Raw genomic sequence first — 6,194 nt, 5'->3', positions numbered from 1 at the left:
GTCACACAGCTCTCCAGCGACCAACGATCCCGAAGTCCCCGGGTAACCAGGGTAAACATCGGGTTACTAAGCGCAGGGCCGCGCTTGGTAACCCGATGTTTACCCTGGTTACCATTGTAAATGTAAAAAAAAACACTACATACTTACATTCCCGGTGTCTGGTCATGTCCCTCGCCTTCAGCTTCCCGCACTGACTGAGCGCCGGCCGTAAAGTACAGCGGTGACGTCACCGCTGTGCTGTACTTTACGGCTGGCCGGCGCTCACCAGTCAGTGCGGGAAGCTGACGGCGTGGGACATGACCAGACACCGGGAATGTAAGTATGTAGTGTTTTGTTTTTTTTTACATTTACAACGGTAACCAGGGTAAACATCGGGTTACTAAGCGCGGCCCTGCGCTTAGCAACCCGATATTTACCCTGGTTACCAGTGAAGACATCGCTGGATCGGCGTCACACACGCCGATTCAGCTATGTCAGCGGGAGATCCAGCGACAAAATAAAGTCCTGGACTTTCCCCAGCGACCAACGATCTCCCAGCAGGGGCCTGATCGTTGGTCGCTGTCACACATAACGATTTCGTTAACGATATCGTTGCTACGTCACAAAAAGCAACGATATCGTTATGTGTGACGGTACCTTAAGGCTTTCTGGGCCCCTGCCTGTCACCTCCTGCCCCATATGTCATGTGGATCTATGCATGTGGAGCAGAGGTGGGGAACAACATTTTTCCAATGTTCCCAATTTATTGCTTGAGCAACTACTATTACTTGTTACAATAATGTTTATTGTAACAAGTATTGTCAGGCTATGTTCACACTACTGTAATATTTGTCCAAGTGCTGTCTGTGGAAAAAAAAACTAAACCCGACCTCAGACAGAGCACTAGGAGCAATGTCATTCAATTGGGCTATCCAGATTACAGTCAGAAAATGTCTGTAAGAAAGATCACAGAATCCTCCGGTCTCTTCTGTATTTCAAATAAGACTCGCTTGTTGAAGTCTGAAAAAATAAATTGATCCCATATGAATTATCCGATTAGCATCTAATTTTTAATAATAATAATCTTTATTTTTATATTGCGCTAACATATTCCGCAGCGCTTTACAGTTTGCATACATTATCATCACTGTCCCCGATGGGTTTCACAATCTAAATTCCCTATCAGTATGTCTTTGGAATGTGGGAGGAAACCGGAGTACCCGGAGGAAACCCATGCAAACATGGGGAGAACATACAAACTCCTTGCAGATGTTGTCCAAGGTGGGATTTGAACCCAGGACCCCAGCGCTGCAATGCTAACCACTGAGCCAAAGTGCTGCCCTTCTATTACTGACAATGGACACGGACTTTTATAAATTTTATTCACTTATGATGTATAAAAATTAATGCTATACAGTTGACAATACTGATGGAAAATCGTCTCTTTCTAGATGAAAATAACCATTTTTTTTATACACTCATGTAAACTTAATCACATAAGCAACTGCTTTTTATAAAGTGACGGAATTAATATTATGCAGAATTAAATAGGTGATCCGAAATCAAAGGCGACTTTCATACTACAGTAAATTTAATTCAATAATCTAATCACTGTTCTAATAGTTCAGTTAAAAAATTTCTACCTTTCCTTTTTTTTTTTTTTTTACTTCCAATTACCTTTTTTTTTTTTTTTTGAGAATCCCAGTGCATTTTGGAGAACTCACATGGGACATCATTAGTGGGCAGAGGCTGCGGTCACTGCCACAGCTGCTTTCCCCACCATGAAATAAAGCGTCATCTGTTTCAGAGACTGGACTGGTCCCTGCCGGGTCAACACTTCTCTTTAGAGCCAGCAAGGGAGCGCACTGTCACTGCATTCAAAGGAATACAACACAGAAAACTCAAACTGAGTATGCGTCAGAATTTACAACCGACGCATTATCAGGTGAGCAGGACTAGCCGAGCCTCCAAAATAGACATCACTGATAGTGCCTCATTTCAAAGAAGGCACAGAGGCTGCCGCAGTGATTGCAGCTTCTGCCCCTGATGACGGCTCAATTGAGTATCCCAGCATGCACTGGTGAATCTCAAGGAAAATGTCGTGGGATGTTAAAATAAAAATAAAGACAAGGAGTCAGAATGTAGAGGGTACAATAGGGAATTTTTCATTGAAGTTTATTAAAAAACAAGATTGGATTAGAACAATGAATAGATATACATTTAATATGAAATTCACCTTTGGTTTTGGCCCGCCCCTTTAATTACAGCCGATTGGTTCGGCCCTCCATAGCAGTGACAGTTTCTCATGCGGCTCCTTGGGAAAATTAATTGCCCACCCCTGCTATAACACAACATACTGCTATTAGAGAAAAATTCCCATGAGGTAGATGTTCTCATGTGGAGGGTTCCTTCCCAACTCCATATACAGCAATTGGATTAGTTTCCTCCATGAACATCCTCAACAAATTCTTGTCCCATAACCTCTAATATTATACTCATCAAAGAAGGCATCCAGGCTCACTTTGTATTTTTTATCGTGGATCAACAGCACACCCTCATGTGGTTGAAGATCCCATACTCGCTATTCTTTCAGTAAAGAAGCCATTGTTGCGGCTCTAACAGTTAAGAACCCATTGTTCCTCTGCCCTCACAGTAGAGAATCTCCCTCTGATTGGAAGGAAACCTTCTTTTCTCTGGTTCTAGAGGATGATGGTTGTACCGATATGATTTAAACTATTATCTCGTGCTGTTATTTATTTGCATGTATATATGTATGGGGCACGACTGATAACGGCATTTATTTAGACCATTTTCATTAATTCCAGACTTCCTGTGTCATTAACATCGACACCACAGGAGTGATGAGCCACACTTCCCTATCGGGTGATCTGATGATGACCCAACGTTGGTAATGACAGGCAGGGCTGCCACTAGGAATTTCAGGGCCCCATACTGACAAAATTTTTGGGGCCCCCTTGAGACACCACCTAGGCTCCACCCCTTGAACTGTCCAGTCAAAAGATTTTTTTAAGTAAAAAGATCAACGTGTGCACAACCTTAAAGAGGTGCATGGGTAGGTTCCCAAACCATAGGATAACTTAATTACAAAACCCAGCACTCAACTTGTTGTGAGAAGAAAATTGGGTACTTTATTTTATCCCAACGCACAATTCAAACGTTTCGGTCACACATGTGACCTTCGTCAGTGACTGTCAAAATAATACATCAAAATAAGGTACAAAAAAAATGGGATATACAAATCCAAAATAATACATAAATAAAGTATATACAACATAAACATGGACACCCGTACATGTATATGGCAAACAAGAGAGATAATATATCTGTGAAGCGTATGTGATATATGAGAGCTATAAGACTATACTGGCACAGTGAATGAAGAGGGAGATGTAGAGAGATACATACCAAAGGTTGGGATAGTAGATATATACTGATGGCTAAATACGTTGCCTAAAATGAAGGTGAGAACATGGCAAATAACCGGTTAAGCCCGGGTGAAGTGAGAAGACAAAGTAGGTGGGAGGATGTAAAAAGATACATACCAAAGAATGGAATGGTACATAAATGCCTATGGCTATAGGCGCTGCCTAAAATGAAAGTGAAAATATGGCTAGAACCAGTGAGTCCTGGTAAAGTGAGGACTAAAAGTCAGTGGGAAGCATATCATTTGAGGCCTACCAGTGTTATCCAGAGTACAGCGTCTATCTTAAATGAGAGTCTCTTAATGCAGCCTAGAGAAAGGGAACAGGTGTCCTAGTCGGTGTGTAGTAGGTGTAATATCCATAATACAGTACCTTCAGGAGAGCTGAATCCGCGGTGTCCACCGCTGTAAAGGTAACAAAAACTGTGTGGATAGGGCATATAAGCCCAGAGGGCGGGATAACCGCCGGAAATGTCAGGGCCGGGAAGCGTTAACGCCCAAAATAGGGTGGAGGTAACGCGCTATGGCTAATGATGCTAGCCGCTCAGTGTAAAATGCCGAACGAGCTGGCAGAAGCCGGATATGACGAACCGGAAGTGGGGCACCGGACGTCATATGGAAAGGTGTTGCCGCCATATTGGATGAGGCTGTATTATATGTAATAGTAGGAAGGGACCGGATATGACGAACCGGAAGTGGGGCACCGGACGTCATAGGAGAAAGTATGGTCACCATATTAGATGAGGCTGTGTTATGCGTAATGGCAGAGACTAAGTGTAGACCGGACGTTGGGCACCGGCTGACGTTTCCATATGGGATATGATAGGGCTGCACTATGTAACGCCGCTAGTGTAATGAAATAAACAGGTCATGACGTACCGGAAGTGGGGCATCGGACGTCATATGAGGGAATACCGATGCCAAATTAAAAGAGGCTGAGTAACCTGATGTGTGAATAACGGTATAGGTTAGGAGCGCTAAACATGGCAAAGAATAGAGGCAGAGACTACAGTCACATGATAATAGGTTATTAAAGTTCCATAGATAGAGGAACGTGGCTATGGGTGACCAAATACAGAGAAAGGACAAAAAAAGAAAAAGAGAAAAGGGAAAAGAAAAAAGAGAAAAGAAAAAGGATGATGAGGGTGGACGTGACCCATTCGGAGCACAGTGATAGCCAGTGGATAGGTTGGTGATCGTGATCCATGGTGCCAACAAATCAGTATAGACGACTCTAGAAAGATAGAAAAAAGCAAATTAAAGATCATATACAATAACAACTGTTAAACAAACGCCATAAGTTCATAGTCACGGTTGAGACCCTTGGGAGCTAACGTCTCCAAAGTATGAATCCAGAATGCCTCTTTTTTGTGTAGTAAAGTGACTCTGTCCCCACCCCTCCTGGGGGGTGGGACAGTGTCAATGACCTGATATCGTAACTGAGAGATGGAATGGCCCAGTGTATAAAAATGGTGTGGGATCGGCAGAAGTAAGTTCTTGCACCGAATTGTAGATTTGTGCTTTGAAATCCTATCCCTTACTGACTGCGTTGTCTCCCCCACATATAATAGCCCACATGGGCACTTGATAAGGTATACCACATAGGATGACTCACACGTAAAGAAATGATTGATTTTAAAGGTTTTACCTGATCTGGGGTGTTGAAACGTATTACCCTTAAGTACGTTGTGGCACTGTGCACAATGAAGGCATGGAAAAGTGCCAGTTTTGGGGCGTGATAGAAATGTTTGTCTTTTCTGGTCCCCTGTCCCAATGTCGGCCCTGACCAAACTGTCCCTCAAATTGGGTGGCCGTTTAAAACACGGTAAAAATGGTGCCCTGAACTCCGGAATGTCCGGATGTGCTGTGGACAGGAGATGCCAGTGGCGTCTTATGGATTTGTGAAGGATAGAGGAGAAGGGGTGATAGGAATGTACAAAGGGAATGCGTTTGCCCTGATCTCTGGTGGGGGACCTAGACGGAGGGTCCCGAGATTGTGCGAGGACCGTGGGTGGATATCCTCTCTCTAAGAATTTAGTGGTCATTTTCTGGAGTCGATCATCACATAAATCTTTGTCTGGAACTATACGTTTCACTCATTGGAACTGTGAAATTGGTATGGAACGTTTGGTTGCTGGTGGATGGAAGCTACGATAATGTAGCAAGCTGTTTCTATCTGTCGGCTTAGAGAAGAGGTCTGTAGTTAGAACACCTGTAGGATCCTTAATCACCATTGTGTCCAAGAAGTTAATACGATGAAGATCATGGCTAATAGTAAATTTGATACCTGGCCAAGCTCCATTGAGGAACTGAAAAAATTCCTGCAGGGACTCCAATGTGCCACCCCAGATGCAGAAAATGTCATCTATGAAACGTTTCCATAAGGAGACGTTTTGAATGAACACAGGATGCCCATAGATGATAGAGGTTTCAAATTCCGCCATATATGTATTAGCATACGGGGGTGCCACATTGGAGCCCATTGCGGTGCCTCGTTTCTGGAGGTAGAAAGTGTCCTGAAAAAGGAAGAAATTGTTATATAGGACAATAGTCAATAACTCAACACACAAATCAATCTGGTCTTTGGTAAGGCCCGCTGTAGTCAAAGAATGATGTACTGCGTTGATGCCATCAAGGTGGGGAATGGACGTGTAAAGGTCCTTAACGTCTAATGTGACTAAAAGGGTGTCCGTGGGTACCCTATGTAATTCACTAATGCACTGTAGGAACTCCCCTGTGTCCAAAATAAAGGAGGGGGATGTCTGTGTAATAG

At 43.4% G+C, this 6,194-nt stretch overlaps 1 protein-coding gene across 1 annotated transcript in view; it reads right to left on the bottom strand.

Moving 5' to 3' along the window:
- Nucleotides 1-3,107: 3,107 nt before the first annotated feature.
- The window catches only part of LOC138676752 (nucleoporin NUP35-like), a 64,789-nt gene continuing 61,702 nt past the window's right edge, over nucleotides 3,108-6,194 (bottom strand). Inside the window, exon 11 of the transcript XR_011320818.1 lies at nucleotides 3,108-4,655. The gene's annotated coding sequence lies outside the window, so the exon portion shown is untranslated. The remainder of the gene's footprint in view (nucleotides 4,656-6,194) is intronic.

The sequence above is a fragment of the Ranitomeya imitator genome, chromosome 4 (genome assembly GCF_032444005.1).
Source record: "Ranitomeya imitator isolate aRanImi1 chromosome 4, aRanImi1.pri, whole genome shotgun sequence".
Taxonomy (NCBI): Eukaryota; Metazoa; Chordata; class Amphibia; order Anura; family Dendrobatidae; genus Ranitomeya; species Ranitomeya imitator.
This window is presented reverse-complemented; position numbering and strand designations above follow the sequence as displayed.